The sequence below is a fragment of the Myodes glareolus genome, chromosome 11, assembly GCF_982192425.1.
Source record: "Myodes glareolus chromosome 11, mMyoGla1.1, whole genome shotgun sequence".
Lineage (NCBI taxonomy): Eukaryota > Metazoa > Chordata > Mammalia > Rodentia > Cricetidae > Myodes > Myodes glareolus.
In genome coordinates this window covers 42457090-42478045 of record NC_142036.1, presented here as the reverse complement: position 1 = coordinate 42478045, position 20956 = coordinate 42457090, and the positions used below count along the sequence as shown (strand labels likewise).

The 20956-nt window shown below is 47.0% G+C and overlaps 1 pseudogene; it reads left to right on the top strand.

Annotated features, from left to right (window-relative positions):
* Nucleotides 1–985: 985 nt before the first annotated feature.
* Nucleotides 986–5343, top strand: LOC146892345 (farnesyl pyrophosphate synthase pseudogene; annotated as a pseudogene).
* The last annotated feature ends 15613 nt before the right edge of the window (nucleotides 5344–20956 follow it).

The following is a 20956-nucleotide window of genomic DNA, read 5'->3' as shown; positions in this document are numbered from 1 at the left end:
CCAGCCAAGGCTATGCAGTGAGACTTGAGGAGCAGGGAGGGATTGCTCCATAGCCTCACTAGTGGAGAAATGCACTCCTGTTTTCATTAGGTGTGGCCCCTACCTCTCTCTGTCCTGAAATCGGAGACATCTCCTCTTCTGAGCTGTGAATAAATACATGACGGCTCAGCAGGTGGAGGTGCAAATCTGAAGACTGGAATTCGATCTCTGGGACCCACTTGGTAGAGAGAATGGACCCCTGCAGCCATACAGAGAATCTTACACCATTAGCTCGGGCAGGGAAAGCCACCGCGTGCCATTGTCCTTAGAAGGAGCAGCTCAGAGGTAGAGCCAGGTGTGGGGGTGCACACTATAATCCCAACACTTAGGAGACAGAGGCAGAAGAATTTAAATTTAAATCCAAGGCCACTCAGACTAGTAGGTAGCTAGAACCTGCCTCAAAAAACAAAAGGTGAATGAATGGCTAGTCATGCCCCAGCCCAAACATCCGGAATCTGAATGTTCACTCCTGTCTTAGGGTTTCTGCTGCTGTGAAGAGACATCACGACCATGGCAGCTCTTAGGAAACATTTAACAGGTGGCTTACAGTTTCAGAGTTTTAGTCCATTGTCATCCTGGTAGGACATGGCAGCATGCAGGCAGACATGGTGCTGGAGGAACTGAGAGTTTTACATCTTGATATACAGGCAAGACTGAGAGCAAGCCTGCATTCCTCTCTTCGGCAGGTAAGGACCACTATTCTGTCAGCCAGTGTCACACCGCATCTTAGGGGTCAGGGACAACTCAGGATCTAGCTAAAAAAGGCCATCACAATGGTTCAACAGGTTAAAGCACTATACATGTCTGAGGACCTGAGCATCACTGCCAGATCTACACAGCAGAGGGAGAAAACCATCTTTAGAAATGTTTCCTCTGACCTCTGCACGCGCACTGTGGTGCACAGCAACCATACTCAATAATAATACAAATTTAGATGAAAGATACAATGGCTGGGCCTGGAGAGATGGCTCTGTGCCTAAGAGCATTGCTGCACTTGCAGGGGGCCCAGGTTTGGTACCCTGGACACACACAATCATCTGTAACTCCAGTTCCCAGAACTCTGACTCCTGAACTTGGGCATCAGGTATGTACATGATACACAGACATACATGGAGGTAAAACATATACAAATCTAAAAAAGTTTTTTTAAGTGCACACATACATATATGGAGAGCGAGCAAAAGAGCTATTGTTTTTGTTGTTGAAACTCACTATGTAGACCGTACTCACAGAGATCTGCCTCCCGAGTGCTGGGATTAAAAGCATGTGCCACCAGGCCCAACACACGTATGTATGTATGTGTGTACACACATTATTTACTTATTTTAGGGAACTGGCAAGGAACAGCATAATGTTGGCTTACATAAATTAAGCAGAAATCCAGGAGGTAAGGATCCATAAAAGATGAGATTTAAAATTTGTTTTACCAAGTATCACAAGCTTTTAATCCCAGCAGAGGCAAAGACAGGCAGGTTTCTATGAGTTTTGAGCCAACTTGATCTACATAGTTCCAGGCAGTTACATAGTGAGACCCTGTCAAGAATCAATACATAAATAATTTTATATTTATACACACGTGTGTTTGTGGTGTGTGTGTGTACAGGTGAGCGCTGGTGCCCTCAAAATAAAATGCTGATTGGTCAGTAGCCAGGCAGTAAGTATAGGCGGGGAAACCAGGCAGGAAGTAGAGGTGGGGCAATGAGAACAGGAGAATACTGGGAAGCGGAAAGAGTCAGTTGGCAGTCGTCACCCAGACACAGAGGAAGCAAGATGAGAAGAATGGTACCAAGTCACATGGCTAACATAGACAAGAATAATGGGTTAATAGAAAATGTAAGAATTAGTTAATAAGGAGCCTGAACTAATAGGCCAACCAGTTTATAATTAATGTAGACCTCTGTGTGTTTCTTTGGGACTGAGTGGCTGCGGGACCTGGTGGGACAGAAGTCAGTATCCTCACCTGCCATGTGGGAAACTGGAGTTTGATTCCCTGAGAGGGAGCCAGGGACCTGGTGGGACAGAAAACTCTGTCAACAAGAATCTACACAACTTTGGGACATTCATCATGCTCTATTAACATAAGGGTTGGGGAGATGGCTTTGCAGTTAACACTTCAAATCCCAGAACCCACACAAACTCCAGGTATGGCCACATGCTCTTGGAACTGCAGCCACAAGGGGAGGGGCAAAGAGACAGACAAGTGAGCTGGTCACCAGCCTCGCCCTGTTCAGTGAAAGATCCTACTTCAAGGGAACAAGGTCGAGCATGGTAGAGCAGGACACCTGACTCCTCCACACACATGCCCAGTATGCTAAGATGGCTGGCCAGCGAGCTCCTGGGTCCTCTGTCTTCAGCCTCCAGCATTGGGACTACCTGCCCCGCTAGGCTCTTTACATGGGTGTTGGAATCAAAACTCCAGTACTAAAACTTGTGCCAAAACACTTTTCCCACCAAGCCATCCCCAACCCTAGTTTAATATTTTCCTTTTACATGATTTAGAGAGCATGAGGAGGAGAGGTTGGTTGTATAGCAACCCTAAGGTTATCGCAAGGTCAAAAAGACTGAATTTAGAACATTGATTTTGACCTGCCCAGTAGTGTCGAAAGGGTTCAGCACTTGAAAGACAGAGGTACCAGGTAGGTTTTTCAGGCCAGCCTGGTCTCCATAGTGAATTTTAGTCTAACCAGGGTGACACAGTAAGGCCTTGTATCAAAAAAGGGCAAAATAAATTTAAAAATACATAGATATAAAAATAAAATAACAAAATCTTTTTTTAAAAAAAAATTTATTTATTTATTATACAATATTCTGTCTGTGTGTATGTTTGCAGGCCAGAAGAGGGCACCAGACCTCATTACAGATGGTTATGAGCCACCATATGGTTGCCGGGAATTGAACTCAGGACCTTTGGAAGAGCAGGCAATGCTCTTAACCACTGAGCCATCTCTCCAGCCCCCAAAAATAAAATAACAAAATCTTTATCACAACTCAGTTTTCTAAAGTAGTCAAAAGCCTAAAGAAAGCTGGGCAGTGGTGGTGAATGCCTTTAATCCAGCACTTGGGAGGCAAAGATCTCTCTGAGTTTAAGGCCAGCCTGGTCCACAGAGTGAGTTCCAGGACCACAACCAAGACTACACAGAGAAACCCTGTCTTGAAAACAAAAACAAATGGAAAAGCAAAACAAACAAACAAGCAAAAACAAAAACAAAAAAAAAGAAAGGAAAGAAAGAAAGACAAAGGCAAGAAATTATGTTGCTAGAACAGAATCTACCCCAGGAGAACTACAGCCAAGAACAGAACATTTACTCCACTTTCAGGATGTAAAGAAATCAGAAATTGAATGTTTGTGCCCTGTTGTCGAAGTGCCAACTGCGGGTGAGCTAGAGACAGGAGGCAGATGCTACTGCCCTGTGCAAGGAGTTCCTAGGGTTCAGTGCCACTGGGCAAACATCATTGGACTTCGCCTGTGCTGTGGGTATCCCAGGAACTGGTGGAGCCAAGGAGGCAGGATGCTGATAGTGCCCTGCTGGCCCTGGCTGTGGCTGCTGTGGGAAACTGATCCAATCTTGCTCCTTGCATCAGACGACATCATGGAGTCTTCTGTCACTTGTTGGGGGCAGAGCTGCTGGTATCAGAAGCCAGGCATAGGTCTAGAGGCCATCTGTGATGCTCTGCTACTGGAGGCCTGGCCTGTATCTACTGCTTGCTGAAGCCGCGCTGCGGGAGCTCCCTGCTCCCGGCACCTGATGGAGGCTTCCTGCTGAGTTCCCAGCCACCTGAGATCCGCACACTCTGGATGAACTCATCATCACTATGCTCCCAGGCCATGCGGGTCTGGGAAGACACTGCAGAGGTGCACAGCTGTTGTCAAGTACAAGACAGCTCCGGGCTCCTTCCAGCTGCCATGCTCATGGCAGGCATGGATAGGGAGCGGGAGTAGCCAGTGCCAGGAAGGTCCTGCTGGAGATGGGCTCTTTCAGATCTGGATGATTACTTTGATCTTCTTGGGGACCCCAGTGTTGGCACTGACATCTGGGACAATGTAGATGGTGTTTCAGGGTCTGCAGTGAGCTGCTCCCCAGTAGCACCAGATCTTAAGGGAGAATCAAGGACAGAAGGGCCCAGAGAAGGTGAAGCAGGTAAAAGCGCTTTATGAGGAACCAGATCTGCCCTGTGTTCCTCATGTATGAGGAGGCAGTCACAACCCTGGCAAAAGTCTCATGGAGCAATAGGCCACCGCCCAGTTCCTGCCCTAAAGCATCTTCCCAGAGGCAGCAAAAGAGCCACAGAGAGTGACCTCAGTACAGCCCGTTGGGAGAGCCCTTCTTTGTCATGGGTGAGTCCTAGGTTGGGCCTGGTGCTACACACCTGAAATCCCAGTACTTGGGAGGCTGTGGCAGAAGGATTGCCATGTGAGACCAGCCAGGCTACATAGCAATACCCTGTCTCAAAAGACCAAAAGGGCGGCAAGGGGAAGACATAACAGTCATGGTGCGTGCCATTTTCTGCTACACTGGCTAGCAGACACAATTGCCCTCAGTGCAGATCAATTTACACGCTTCCATAGACCTTGGAGAAAGCATTTCAAGATGGGAAGATTGTTGAGTGGCTAATGCTGTCCTGTAAGTGTGAGAATAGGAGCTTGGAGCCCCAGGACCTGGGTAAAGCCAGACGTGACGCTGTCATCCATGGTGAATGAGAGGTGAAGACAGGACAATTCTGGGGAGCTCAAGGGCCCAGTCTGTAGAGTAGTGAGCAAGAGACCTTGCCTCAGAGAGCAAGGTTAAAGGCAAGCACTAACACCTGTTGTTGCCCTCTGACCTCCACATGAGCACAATGGCACATGCATGTACACATATGAATACATGTACACACATACACACCATACACACAAACAGCACACACATGGCATACACATATCTTATACATGCTATATACCTTAAACACACACCATACACACACATCACACACATATATGATACACACATCATGAATACATACCATACACACACATCACACACATACAGATACCATATATATATATATACACATCACATACAGATACCATATATACACATATTACACACATACATAGAACAAGTTAACCATGTCTGCATCAGACTGCAACAACAGAACAGCCCTAAGAAAGGAGCAGGAGGGAGGGAGGCAGCGAATCACACACAATCTGCTGACCTCGGTCATGAGACACAGCAAAACTCAAACTTCTGGGAGATGAATTCGCAAAAGGAGAAGCCCATCCCAAGAAATGTAATTGCTACTTTAAATAGAGGCGATAGCATTCAAAACCCAGAATTAGGGAAATTAAATGGAGCCTGCAGGACGGGGAAAGCTGCAGTCCCAAGGGTGGTTGAAAAAGTAAAAAGTGGCATCAGAACAAAAATCAAAGCTTCTCAAAATGTTTACAAAGAACAGCCCCAGAGAGCTGCGTGGCTGACCTGTTGCAGCAGACAGGTTCTGCATTTGGATAATGTGGTAAAGCTCAGTGTGTAGGGGAATTTAGGAATAAGTCCCTTTCGATCACAGCCAACTTGACCACACACAAAATTCCTTTTATAAAATTATTTTTCATCTGGGTGTGTTGACACTTGCCTGCGATCCCAGCTTTCAGGAGGTTGAGGTAGGAGGACCCATGGCCAAGGCCAATTTTGGCTATGAAAGTCAACAAGACCCTGTCTTAAAAACTTAACACCAAGAAAAAATTCGTCCTGCACAAGTGTTTTATAGCTACCGCTGCCCTCGAGGATGTGGGTCACATCTATAACCATAAAGACCCTGGACGGCAGCTGGGTTTGCGGGCTCCTGCAGTCCCAGCTACTGAGAAGCTAAGGCAGGAAGATGAGTTGAACTCGGAAATTCAGGACTGGCCCAGACACCATGGTAACAGCCCTTGGGGGGGGGGGGGTGGAGACATAAAACAAAATGAATTTTCAATTGCAATAAGCCTGCATTTTAGGACAACTTTTGAGTTTTTTAGAAACATGAATTCAGCTGGAGTAGTGGTGGTTCATGCCTTTAATTCCAGCACTCAGGAGGCAGAGGCAGGAGGATCTCTGCGAGTTCGAGGACAGCCTGCTCTACAAAGAGAGTCCCGGGACAGCCGAAGCTACACAATGAAACCCTGTCTCAGAAAACAAACAGAAACGTTAATTTGTGATCTTTCAGGTGCTCACACTTTAGCTAGCACGGACTGAACGGTGAGGCTAACAATCTCTCCTTGTTCCCTGCACCTTAGCAGCAGATTCGTCCCTCTTTCCTCGCCCTGCGCCCTAGCAGCAGATTCGTCCCTTTCTTACTAGCCAAGTTAGTTTGGTCAAACAGCAAACGCTTTAAGGATGACGTCTAAGGAATTCTCTGCAGTGTTCAGCCTTTCCTGGCCCACGTGGCAGATGGAGCAGGTTTGATCTTGATGCCTAGCGTTATTTCAGTGTTGCTCCGAGTTCAGGGTTCTGACCTGTGTGCTCAGGAAGCTTGGCTTTCATAACCACCTATCCTCTTCACTGTGGAAACCGGCAGTCTTTTAATTAACTGTTCCTCACCCTAACCAATCGTTAGCCAGACAGACCTAAGCTTACCGTCCCAAAAGGGATGACTCTGCTGTTGGCTGCCATGAAGCTGCTGTGATTGGCAAAGCCATTAATTAGAAGATTAGAAGGCCTGCTTTTTTCTTATCTTGATTGGAATAGTCTAGGGGGATAACTCCGAAGCAGGCTTTGAAATTAGCAATAGTTCATTCCGTGTGTGTATGTATGTGTGAGTGCGTGTGTTTGTATGTGTGTGAGTGTATGTGTGTGTGTGAGTGTGTGTGGTGTGTTGTGTACGTGTGTGTATGTGTGTGTGTGAATGTATGTTTGGTGTGTGTATGTGTGTGTGAGTGAGTGTGTGTGTGAGTGTGCGCATGTGTGGTGTGTGTGTGTGAGTGCGTGTGTGTGTGTGTGTGAGTGCATGTGTGTGTGGTGTGTGTGTGTTGGAAACAAGACTCATCCCTTGGGCCTTGTGCATGCTAAGCCCCTGCCCTGAGTTATGATCTCAACCCCATTTCTATCTAAACTAGTTAATCTTTTAAAAGTTCTTTTTAAGGAGCAAGGGAGGTGGTGACTCAGTCGTCAAAGGCACTGGCTCCTCTTCCAGAGAACCTGAGTTCCATTTCCAGAACCCACATGGTGGCTCAGAACCATCTAAAACTCTACTTCCGGGAGATACAATGTCCCCTTCTGGCATGCATGGGCACCAGGCCCACACATGGCCCACAGACATACTTGCAGACAGAACACCACACATAATTTTACAGTTCTTATAAAATATTTTGTTGGTGGTGGTGATGGTGGTGGTGTCTGTGTGTGTGTGTGTGCGAGAGAGTGAACCTGGCACAGCAGAGGTGGCTGTTCCCCTTCCCAAAATGACCCCAGGGATCAGTCTCAGGTCATTGGTCCTGGTCATATGCTCTTACCCATTGCTGCCCGACTGTCCTCTAAGCCAAACTGCCACTGACTGAGGAATGCAGCTGTGCCAGCTTGCACGTGGTCATACCAGCTGGGCTTGTTGACTGTCTATACCCCTCACAGAGCAGGGGAGGGTCACAGACCCTCACCTGGGCATCCAGCCACTTCCTACTACTGTTGTGTGCTGTTCTGCCCTAACTGTGCCGAGCTTCCGGGAGGGGCCAGAGTGTATGGGGCAGTGACGGTTAGGGGAGGGGCTCCATCTACGTGGTTGTGTGAGAATCATCATCCAGGCTGGGTAAAGACTTTCCAGTTCAGCCTGTGGGGTGGGAGAAGCATGCACACTCTGGTGACCTCCCCTGTGCTCTGTAAGTCAACTTGCTGGTCACTCCGAGTGAACTTTGGTGGAATCATACCTCTGTCTGGCTGAGGATGGGGCGTAGGAGGAGGGGTAGATGTTGCCTATGCCCCCTCCCTCCGGGGAAGTAATTTTAGCAACGCCCTCGAGACACAGCACTCTAGAAAGAGCCCTCTCTTTAAGATACAGGACCTCACTTGGCATAGGCTGGCCTTGAACTCTCTGGGTAGGCAGGGAAGTGTTTGAACTCCTGACCCTCCTGTTTTACCTCCCAAGTGGTGGGATTGCCCAGATATGCCAATACTCTTGGCTTGTACTAGGTGTGATCACCATACCTGACAGACAGAAAGTACTGGAAGAAAAAAAAAATTTTTTTTTTGTTTTTTTGTTTTTTTGAGACAGGGTTTCTCTGTGCAACAGCCATAGCTGTCCTGGAACTCTCTCTATAGACCAGGCTGGCTTCCAGTTCACAGAGATCTGCCTGCCTCTGCCTCCTGAGTGCAGGGATTAAAGGTGTGTGCCACCACCGCGCCCTAGGAAGAAAGCTTTTCCTTTGTCTCATAGTTTCAGTTTATCACAGTGGGAGGAAGGCAGAGTAGTCATGGCAGCAGGAGTGTGTGGCACGGGCCGCATCTCAGCGGACCAGGAAGCAAAAAGAAGTTTAGGACCAGAGTCTATAACCTTCAAGGGCCAGCCCTGTACAGTGACCTGTTTTTGCCAGCTGGGCCCCATCTCTTAAAGGTTCCGCAGTCTCTCAAAATATCACCAGCAAAAGGTACAAGGTTTCAAAACCCGAGCCTGTGGGGACTGCATTTGTCCACTGTCTTGTTGCTGTGACAAATACCTGACATTGCCCCAGCTCTCAAGGATCAGGGAGCAGAGACCACATCCAGCCGGCCCATGGGAGGGGCTGCTTAGTGAGACTCTGTCTCAAAACGAAATATCGGAGAGCAAGGAAAGCCTCTACTCAACATCTTCTTCCGTCTGCAACCCCAGCCCAGGGGAAGGTGCCGCCCACACATGGATCGTCTCACCTCAGTCTACTCTTAAAATTCCTCACATGCACGCCCAGAGATTTGTTTCCCTGGTGACACTAAATCCCATCAAGTTGATAGTCAAATTAACCATCACAGACACATCGCAAACCATCACAAACCCAGCTGGGCTCCCAAAAGGCTCTCCGCCATCTCGTAATGCGTTTGTTCTGTCTCTGAGAGTCCTCATAGTCTTTTTTTTTTAACATTTATTTATTTATTTATTATGTATACAATATCCTGTCTGTGTGTATGTCTGCAGGCCAGAAGAGAGCACCAGACCTCATTACAGATGGTTGTGAGCCACCATGTGGTTGCTGGGATTTGAACTCAGGACCTTTGGAAGAGCAGGCAATGCTCTTAACCACTGAGCCATCTCTCCAGCCCGAGTCCTCATAGTCTTAACAGTGTAAAACTTGTTCCTCCTATGCCCAAAGCCCCTACAGAGACACAATACATATTCTTAGCTATGTGAAGCTACTGTGAAGTAGAAGTGAAAGTTGCAGACTTCCTTCCGGGCTGGAGAGATGGCTCAGCGGTTAAGAGTACTGACTGTTCTTTCAGAGGTCCTGAGTTCAATTCCTGGCAACCACATGGTGGCTCAGAACCATCTGTAATGAGATCTGGAACCCTATTCTGGCCTGCAGGCACACATGCAGACAGAATACTTCCAATATAAAGGAAACACCCCACTCCAAAGTCAAGGAGCAGGGGGACAGCACGGAGAAGGTAAACCAAGCCCAGTGTGCAAACACCAAGCGCTTTTAGGCACCAGCCTTTAGGACATGCAGTAACATCATCTGGACCCTAATGGCTTAGGTGGTCCTTCCCCTGCCACACACATTTCTCTTGGGCTGTGTCGAGTTCTTACATAGCTCCAAGGACACTGGAGAGGAAATGAAGAAAAGACAGACGCTCTGAACAGAAGTGGGGTCATCACAAACAGCTGAACAGGGAGGCGGAGAGGCAGGGCCATCGCATACAGCTGGACAGGGGTCAGGGTTTCTGGCACACTGCAGAATCCAGGAGGAACAGTCGGTCTCTGCAGAGGAACAATCTTCAGGCCATAAACATCCAAGAATAGAAAGCTGTGGTGGACAGTTTGTGTGCGCACTGTGACCATTCACACTCTGGGAAAGACCTTGCCATTTATCTGACCGGCCTGGGAGAAGGCTTTGCCACCCTCTAGGGCTGTGCTCAGCATGGATCCCCTGATGGAGCACACACTTTCACTCAGCACTTCCTCTCAGTGCCCACTCCACTCCCCACAGATAGCTCTCCTCGGTGCTTACAGATCACCTCAGCAAACTCTCCATATTCCTGGTATCTTCAGCAGCCTAGAGTCCATTGTTACTTAAATTTTATGGCGTTTTGACTAAAGAGCCCCATGGGTTCATATATTTGAATGCCTAGTCATCAGGGAGTGGAATTATTTGAGAAGGATTGGGGGGTGTCACTGGAAGTTGTTTTTGAGGTTTCAGAAACCCATGTCAGACCCAAAGAGCTCCGCCTGCAGATCAGGATGAAGTTCTCTGTGCCTGCCAGCTCTGTCTCTCCCTGGCAAGTTTATTCCGTCACTGGCAGGAGAGCCTACATCTTCGGGATCCTGGTGCATCCTGAAGACCAGCTGAGATATCCGGCCTCATGGATTGAACGCTGCTGGATTTTTGGACCTCCTGTTGGTTGGTAGACAGCCATTGCTGCACAAGCAGGACCACAGTCTGTAAGCCAGCTAGCTCCAAGTCACAGCTTCATGAATTGCCCTGTCAGACTCCTTTGGGGAATCCAATCCAGCTACACACTATCTGCCCCCCCCCCAAGTCTTTCTGGAAAATCTGGGTGCAGCATCCATGACTTCATAATGCTTTCATTCTGTATGTCTACAAAGCCACACCACTAGGACCAATCAGATGGCTCAGTTTGTAAAGATCCCTGACGCCAGGTCTGATGACCTGATGTAACGAGTCTTTCTCTGTCCAGCTCCCAAATAACTACTCAGAGACTTACTAATAATGAAAACCTGGCCTTATCTTATGCTTGTCCCACTAGCTCTTATAACTTAAATTAACTCATTTATATTCATCGACATTTGCCTCATGGCTTTTTACCTTTCTTTGATTCTGTGTGTCTGACTCCCTTCATGTTACGTTGGTGTCTCTCTGTGCCTCAATTATCTCCTTCTACTTCTCTCTGTGCCCGGAAGTCCCGCCTATACTTCCTGCCCAGCTATTGGCCAGTCAGTGTTTTATTACACCAACCACAGCAATACATCTTCACACAGAGTTCAAATGTCCTACTTTTCCTCTGTGACTGCAGGAAAGCAAACACCGACAAACAATTTGTGGGAGAAAAAGAAAATTGTCTAGACTCATGACTTCAGTCCCTCACGGCAGGGAAGGGGAAGAACGGCAGAGTCATTCATGGCAGTAGGAGCTTGTGGTGGGATTCTGCTCCTCCAGAGGACCCAGGTTCAATTCCCAGCACCCACATGGCAGCTCACAACTGTAACTCCAATTCCAGGGGATCAGACACACATCCAGATGAGACACTAATGCTCATAAAATAAAAAATATATATCTTAAAAAAATGGGTTCTAGGGCTGAAGATATGGCTCAGTGGTTAAGAGCATTGCCTGCTCTTCCAAAGGTCCTGAGTTCAATTCCCGGCAACCACATGGTGGCTCACAACCATCTGTAATGAGGTCTGGTGCCCTCTTCTGGCCTGCAGGCAGACATGCAGACAGAATATTGTATACATAATAAAAACATATTAAAATAAATAAATTTTAAAAATGAGTTCTAATGACCTACATGACATCCCCAAATAGTGCCATTGCATGATCCTGGCTGAACATGGTGGCTCACACCTGTAATTTTGTCACTTGGGAAGCTGAGACAGGAGAATTGCTATAAGCTAAAGTTCTCCCTTGGCTGCACAGAGAGTCCCGGGTTAGCACAGGATATAAAGCAAGACGGTCTCCAAATAAAAACAATACAACATAAAAACTTAAGCCTGGTTGTCATAACTGAACCACAGTGACAGCTATGTGGTAATGTCTCAGATCCCTGAGGAGAGATTTTTGGAACTTCATCCTGTTCCCTGGTTTTCAAATATATTGTTAGGAACTGTAACTTACTAGGTTACGTTTGGTTTTTCTGTTTACTGATGAGAACCGCCCGCATGTGTCACTAAACAGCTTTAACCCTTGTGAGCTGGACAGAAGCCAGTGTGGGATGGCTCACTGCACTTTCCGAAACCCCTCCCCTTCTAGTCGGAGGGATTCAGGAATGCAGGGTGTTCGCTTTCAGTTTTTCTTCCATATCTGCTCTGGGGTCGCTCTGGGCCGCAACTTCGTATTTTGCAAGTGTGGGGTCTCTTTCTCCGAGGTTACTTCTGATGGCATCCAGAAGCCAATTCCCCTTTTGCATCTCAGTTTCCTGGCAGCGCTCCAGCATCCGAGTAGAGAGGAGGGCCCCTTGCCCTGGCCCCTGTGACGGCAGACAAGCCTGGCCAAATCTCCCCACTGGGAACTTGGCCAAGGCAGATGTTTCCTCAGCCCCTCCCCGGGCTTGCCCTACCCCACAGGTCTGCATCTCCAATGCATTTTTCTCACTGTCCAGGCCCTTTCCTCCAACGGTTGCTTTGCCGGGGCTTTGCCTCTGGCTGCCGAGGACCTGATTCTCGCCGCCTTGATTTCTCGGAGGTTTGACGTTTCTGGGTCTTTCCCACCCCCACCTGGTTATTCCCAGATCAAACCCAGTTCTGCGTGGTGTCAACTGTCAGCACCAGGACGTCCACAGATGAAGATGTTTCCCTCACTGAGGCCCAGGAGCCCTGCAGGGAACCACGAGAGGGCAAATTCGCACAGAATGAGGGGTGGGGTGGGATGGTGGCATCCAGCCATCCAACCTATTCCTCAGAGTCTCGGTCCCCAGGCGCGGGACACCCAACCTAGGCTCCCATGAGCTGTTGAGTAACCGTTTGAATCAGTGAAGCAATGGGTAGAAGGCGTCTGCCAAAGGGGAGTTCATCACTCCAAGTGATGTAAAGGACGTGTTTTGAGTAAGAATAAACATTCCACCCTTGTCTACAAGGCTGTGCTATGGAGTGGCAGGCCTTCTGTGTTTACGAGACCCTTTTTTACAAACTAGTCAGAACTGTGCCCAAAGAACGTTTCTCCCCCAGGAGACCTCCCTGACATCTTGGGTCAATGTCACAGTATTCAGTACAAGAGAAGTAATTCATGACGGGGCTCTCAGTGTTTCCCCTCCTTTAACCAAAGAGCCTCAGAGGAAGGCGGTTTCACCAGAAAGTCAGAAATTATGGAGCAGTTACAATTTTTTTGTTTTGTTTTTCAAGACAGGGTTTCTCTGTGTATCTTTGGAGCCTGTCCTGAAACTCGCTCTGTAGACCAGGCTGGCCTCGAACTCGGAGAGCCACCTGCCTCTACCTCCCGAGTGCTGGGATTAAAGGCATGTGCCACCACCGCCCAGCAGGAGTAGTTACTACTAACATAGTCCAGGCCCAGCAGAAGTAAACCTTCACATCGTCACCTGTGAGGTCAGCCATTCCCATTTTACAGATGAGAAAAATATTAGAAGATGTAAGATTAGCCAGCACAGAAAGAAAAGGTATTTTATTAAAATTTTGGATTAAAAATTCTTTAATAAATATCTGAAAAAAATATTAGAAGACAGCTATACAAGCGGGTGGAGTTCATCCCAGCCAGGGTCTTCTGAGCCAGGACCTCCTCAGAGAGTCCCTGGGTCACCTGCTGGGTGGCTTTGTGGTTCTCAGGATACAGTAGAGCCCTGTGGTTCTCGATTCTCTTATAAAAACTGCTCTGGCAAGAATGCCTGAGGGTCCAGGACGCAGTTCTAAGTGACATCCTGGGAATGTTGCTGGACTTTTTATTTCATAATGTATGCTTTGTGTTATTTATGAAATACACACACCATAAGCCTTACCATCTTAACCAGTGTGCGTGGTCATGTATGTGTGTGTGTGTATATGTGTAGTGTGTAGATGTGTGCATGTGTGTGTTGTATGCTGTGTGGTGTGTTTGCGTGTGGTATCATGTAGGTGTGGTATGTGTGTGTGCGCTGTGTGGTGTGGTGGTGTGTGTGTAGTATATGTATGTGTGGTATGTGTGTAGTATATGTGTATGTGTGTGATATGATGTGTGTATGCTATGTGGTATGGTGGTGTGTATAGTATATGTATGTGTGGTGTGTGTATAGTGTATGTGTGTGTGATATGATGTGTGTATGGTATGTGTGTCTGTGCTGTGTGTGTGTGTGTGTTACTGGGGACTGAACTCAGTACCTCAAGCAGGAGAGACAAGTGCCTATTTTGTGTTTTTTATTTGAAGCAGGGTTTCCTTAAGGCATTCAGTGTCTTAGGGTTGCTAGCTCTGTGATAAAATATCATACAAAGGGAACTTGGGGAGGAAAGGGTTTATTTCATCTTATACCGTGTAGTCCACCATCCAGGGAGGTTAGGGCAGGAATCTGGAGGCAGGAACTCAAGTCACCAAGCTTGGTGCAAGTGCCTTTACCTTTGGAGACACATCAGTGGCCTTGAAATTTTATTTGTATTTTGAGACAGTTTTACTATGTAGCCACTGCTGGCCTCTAACTTGTTGTGTAAACCAGATTGGCCTCAACTCACAGAGATCCACTTGCCTCTGTCGCTGAATGCTGGGATTAAAAGTGTGTGCCACCATGCCGGTTGCCTGGAATTTTCTATCCTCTGCCTCAGACTCTGAGCAGCTGAAATTCCAAGCCTGCATCTCTCCCTGTATGTGTGTGTGTGTGTGTGTGTGCGCATATGCATGTGTGCATCTGTATATCTGTATGTGTGTATGTGTGCATATGTATGTATCTGTATGTGTGCATATGTATGTATGCGTATGTATATGTATGTGTGTGTGCACGTGTATGTGTGCGTATATATGTGTGTGCTGTATGTGTGTGTATGTATATGTGTGTATGTATGTATTGTGTGTATGCCTGTGATGTGGAGGCTTCAGGCCGAGCTTGGGGGTCTTCCTTGATCTAACCCACTCTACTTTACTGAGGCAGTCTCCCAACCAACTGCAAAGGCTGTCAACTATGGCTAAGAAGTCAGCCAGCTTGTTCCAGACCCCCCACCGGCACAGAAGCCCTGTCTGGTTCGCATCCCTGCCCAGCATCTCCATGGGTGCTGGTGACCTGAACAAGCCCTTTATTCACGGAGCCTGCTCCCTGCCCCTCCTTGTCCATTTCTAAGTTTGGGATTCAGAGGTGTTAGGCACAAGTGCAACCAACACTCCTGCCCACCTCTGGAGACTTCTCCTCCTGATCAAACAGCCCCGACCCCTTCCCCCGCCTTTCCCAGCCCTCATGATGCTTTCTGACTCAGTGACTGACTACTCAAAGTAGAGGAGACTTTTTACAAGGACAAGGCTCTTTGTCATGGTGACTGGTTTGTTCCACTCAGTTTACGTCCTCAAGGTACATCTACACACACATACCGTACACACCAAATCACACACACCACATACCACACATAGCACACCACACACACAGATCGCATACACACCACACACACAGCATACTACATATACCACATACACACACCACGCACACATACATCACACACACAGCACATACACACCACACACACACACACATCATACACCACAAACACCACAAACTCACAACCCCCACCCCTGTCTCCCACGGCATTATTACATGTCAGTCACAATCTGGAAGCAGATATTTCTTTTCTTTTTCTTTCTTTCTTTCTTTTCTTTTTTTTTTTTTGAAGCAGATATTTCTAGAAGCTGGACTTCATGTGTTTAGTGTCTTTCTGTGTCCCTAAGGCCACACACCCCCCGCATAAGAAGCACCCACCAGCTATCCCTCAGCCCCAAGTTCTAGCCCATTCAAAGGACAGCCGTGGTTGAGTGATCAAGGCTTGTGCTCATTGGAGGCTGGTGCTGGTGGATCCTCATGGGCCCTCCCTCCCTGAGATGACGCTGTTATTGTTCGCAGTCTTTGGGGCTGCAGATTCCTAGGAATTTTCTAGTTCACTATGATTGATTTTTACATTGATTCCTTTTTTTGAATGAGGTAAATGCCATTTGGGAAAGTTACCTTGCCTAACATGTCACAGCCAGTGAGTGGTGACCTCAGACTGTGGCTAGACAGGCTTGACTGAGTGTCCCGCCCCAGCCTCTGGCCCATGCTGGGGCCAATGTGGCACCAGCAAAGATGAATGTGGCTCATCTGAATCCTGATAGTTTTGCAGCTGTGCAGTATTGAATTTGTGCAGATAATTATAAAATTCAAAACACTTCTAGAACAGAAAACTTGGATTTAAAATCTTTTCTTTTCTGTTTTCTTTTGCACTCCCTCGTTTAAAAACAAAACAAAACAAAATCAAATCAGTCAAACCAACAGAAAAACCCAGGTTCCTTTGTAGCTCAGCTGGCCTTGAATTTCTTTATACTTGAGAATGGCTTTGAACTTCTGATTGATTCTCCTGCCTCTATCTCTTAAGTTCTGGAATGACTGGCATATGCCAACCATGTGATCTTACTATGGTTGGAACTCAGGGCTTCGTGTATGCTGGACAAGCACTTCACTAACTGAGCTACACTCTCAGTTCAGAAAATGGAAAAGGTTTTAGAAAATTTACCAATAAAACCTGACCTGACTTACTGAAGGCTCATGGACTCATTGATCCCATTGGGATGGATATGTTTTGCTGCTGCTGCTGGTATGTGTGTGTGCTGTATCTGTATGATGTCTGTGTATGTATGTATGTGTGAGTAGTGTGTCTGTATGGTGTGTGTGTATGCATGTATGTGTGTGTGTGTGTGTGGTGTACCTGTATGGTGTGTGTGTATGTGTATGTGTGTGTGTGTGGTGTGTGTTTGGTGTGTGTCTGTGTGGTGTGTCTGTGTCTGTATGGTGTGTGTGTGTGTGTGTGGTCTTTTGTTTGCTTGAGATTGAGAAGGGCTTCCATTCTGCTAGGGATGTTACATAGTATGTAGTTTAATGACATCTGAAATCTGAAAACTTCCCAAACCTGGAATAAGAGTTTCAGTTAAGAGATTGGGACAAAGATACAGTAGCGGCCCTTTCTCAAGGGGACACCTTCCAAGGTCCCCAACAGCTGTCTGAAATAGAGCTAATACCAAATTCTGTGTACTATGACTGTCCTTATGAATTCATACCTATGATGAAGCTTAGTTGATAAATTAGGAATAGAAAAAAGATGAACAGAGCCAGAGATATGTCTCTAGTTAAAGGTGTTTGCTGCCAAGCGCAGTCACCTTGAATCAGATCCCTGGAACTCACACTGTGGAAAGAGAGAACTGACCCCATAAGCTGCCTGCCATCTGACCGTCTCAGAGTGTGCACTGTCCCGCCTACCCCCATGATAAATAAGTAAATGTAATCTTGAAACATTAACTATGATAACAAAATAGAATAGTTGTATCCATTGCACTAAAAGATCGATTGTTTAAATTAAAGAGCAATATTAGACTTACAAACTCTTTTTAGAATTTTCTGTGAGAAAGTTTCAGATATTCATATGACAGTTGGCTGCCGGGATCTGAAACCATGGAGACAAAGTGCGGGTGAGGGTGCCTAGGGTACACGTGAGCTCTCCCAGGGACAGAGAAGGCGTGCAGATAAAGACCTGAGGTCCAGTGTTTCTCGCTAAGGTTAAGCCACGCTGCGCCACCCAGGAGCAGCCCATTACCCATCTGTGTGTCTTTATTAGGGATGTGGCATGTTTTTTATTAATTTTAATAGTTTTCAGCTTTGCATGTTTTGCAAGTCATTGTTTTAAAAAACGCTTGAACTATGAGAATAATATACTTGCTTACTAAGTCCTTTAACCAAAAGACTAAACGTTTAAAGATGGAAAATGGGGCTGTGATACGGTCCATTTGGTAGAATGCTTATGTGGCATTCACAAAGCCCTGTTTGGGTTCCAGGATGGCATAGCACTGGCCGTGGTAGAATACGAGTCACCCAGCACGCAGGAAGTGGAGTCAGAAGGATCAAGAAGCCTAAAGTTGGACCAGAGAGATGACTCAGAGGTCAAGAGTGTGTACTGCTCTTCCAGAGGACCTGAGCTCAGATCCCAGCTCCCATGTTGGGCAGCTCACAACTGTAACTCCAGTTTCAAGGGATCAAACACCTTTTTCTGGCTTCTGTAGGAGCCTGCACTTATATACTTCGTTGTATTCATTCACCACCTACACACACACACACACACACACACACACACAATTTCTTTATTTTTTTAAATAGTTTTGATGATTTATTTATTTTATTGATGTTTTGCTTGCATGTATGCCTATGTTGGATTCCCTGGAACTGTAGTTACAGACAGTTGTGAGCTGTCATATAGATGCTGGGAATTGAACCCAGGACCTCTGGAAGAGCAACCAGTGCTCTTAACCTCAGAGCCATCTCTACAACCCATAAATAATTTCAAAAAATAATAAAAATAAACTTTTTTTAAAGGAAGTTCAGCTGTTACCCAGAGAAGCCCTCTCTTGACAAAGCAAAACAAACAAACAAACAAACGAATAAATGAATGAATGAAGTTTGTCATTCCTGGCTAATAGCAGTTCCAGGCCACCTGGAATAGTGAGTCCCGGTCAAACAGCCAGGCGGAGGTGGTGCGCTCCTTTAATCCCTGCACTCTGAAGGCAGAGGCAGGCAGGTCTCTGAGTTTGAGATCAGCCTGGTCTACAGAGTGAGTTCCAGGACAGCCAGGGCTACACGGAGAAACCCTAACTTGGAGGGAAAAGAAAGAAGAAGAGGAGCGAGAACGACGACTCCATGTTAGGAGCACTGGCAGCTTTTGGAGAGAGAACCTGGGTTTGGTACTTGGCACCCACATGGCAATTCAAACTGTTGGCCCTGCCAGTTCCGGGGGTTTCTGATGCCTTCCGGCCTCTGTGGGCACTGCAGGAACATGGCACATACACATATGTGCAAGTACAACATATATAACAATGTAAAAACAAGCAAATCTTCAAGACAAACAACATGAATAAAGATGAAGACAGGGTGAAGTCAGTGGCAGAGCAATTATCTAGAGTGCTCGGGGACTAAAATTTGACCTCCAGCGCTGCAGATAAATGTGTGAATATATATATATATACACACAGTAGGGGCCAGAATAACAGGTTCCAATGATTCTAAAGTTTAAAAAACAATTTAGCAAGAAGAGCAAAGTTGGGCTGTAACTGTGGCTCAGTGTAGGTGACCTCCCTAGAATCTGAGCTCCATCCCCAGAACTGAGACAGGAAGGAAGGAAGGAAGGAAGGGAGGAAGGGAGGGAGGGAGAGAGGGAGGGAGAAAGCACAGAGACACTCAAATTTGGGACTCTAGCACAACTAGGAGGCTGTGAAACTCTGAGGTCCTAAATACACACACACACACACACACACACACACACACACATTTATTTTGTTTGGTTTTTCAAGACAGGGTTTTTCTGTAGCTTTAGAGCCTGTCCTGGAACTAGCTCTTGTAGACCAGGCTGGCCTCTAACTCACAGAGATCACCTGCCTCTGCCTCCAGAGTGCTGGGATTAAAGGTGTGCTCCACCACCGCCTGGTTTCTAAAAATATTTTAAGTGGAAGTTATGTTTCCCATCTGAACCTACTGAACACAATAGCTTAGTCTCAGTGCTCGGGCTTCAGCTTCCTCTATCGTGATCCTGTGCCTGGAGGGAGCTGATCTTGGCCAGTCCTGCCCAGCATGGGGAGGGCACAATGGATCTATAGTCTGCAGATGTTGGGACTGTTTGGAGTCCTGGCCTCCAGCTGCTCTTCCCTGCTAGAGATCTTTACGTTCCTCTGATTTGAGCTACTGAAAGCTGTGTCAAAGTTGTTTACCAGCTCTGCTTCACGAGCACGTGCTGCCTTGCCTTGAGGATTAGAGGATAAGGTTTTCACCTGTTGGCCCACTTGACTGTAGGGTATATAAGCCTCCATGGTGCTACTGAATGAAGGGCTTCTTACCAGTGACTAGAGGTCCGTGTCTCTGTCTGTCTTTGTGTGTTCCAACCTCCAGCCCCTTGTCTGATTGTCTGAAGCTCACGAACTGTATAGTAGCGCATAGAGCGCAGACAGGCGTTGTGCGCTGCATGCAGAAATGATTACGATGTGAAGAATTAACATAATGTCTGGGGGCAGGGGGTACGGGGTGGAAAGAAAAGACTGTTTTTTGTTTTTCTTAAAAATTTAAATGACATTTATTTGTGTATTTATGTTGTGTGTATGCATGCAGGCGCATGCACGTGTATGTTCGTACACATGTGTGGTATAAGCGCCTTTTACCACTGAGCCATCTCAGTAGTCTAAGCGAGCTTTCTGGAAGCCAGTTCTCCCTTCCTCTTCCTTCTCCATGTGAGGGGAAAGGGGGCAGTTGTCGGTGAAGCCTTAGCTCTGGACATCCCACCAGGGTGTTTGTTACCCGTCTGAAGAAAGCTCAAGAGGGGAGTGAGGAGATTGAATCAACTCACGCACTGGAAAAGGACCCCATAACAGAGAATTCAGGTTTAAACATTGGAAGAACTGGGGTGGGGCAGCAGTGTGCATACTGAGCCTCAGTCACGGAGGGGTCTGCTGACAAGGTCCTCACAGAGTTTCCTGAGAAATTCCAGCGTACAACTTGCTGTCATTGACAGCTGTCCCACTCTGAGGGTCCACTGTTCCCTCTAACTGTAGGCTTGGGACAAGGCCTGGAGACCCTTGGGCACTTTTTGAGGGTGGGTAGTCTAGAACAAATCTGACAGGAAGGGGCCAGTGATGGCTCTTGCTGCCAGTTACTCGCTGCCTGGCCGGCTAGCCTGAGTTTGACCCTGGGACCTGTCGGAACACGTCTGAGAACGGAGCCGCGCGAGCGGAATTCTGAGTGCTCGTGAGAAAACCCCGAGAAACCAAGACAAGAATCTTGGGATCTCAGTTTCTTCAAAATACGAAATTGAGCCAGGTGGTGGTGGTGCACACCTTTATTCCCCGTACTTGGGAGGCAGAGGCAGTT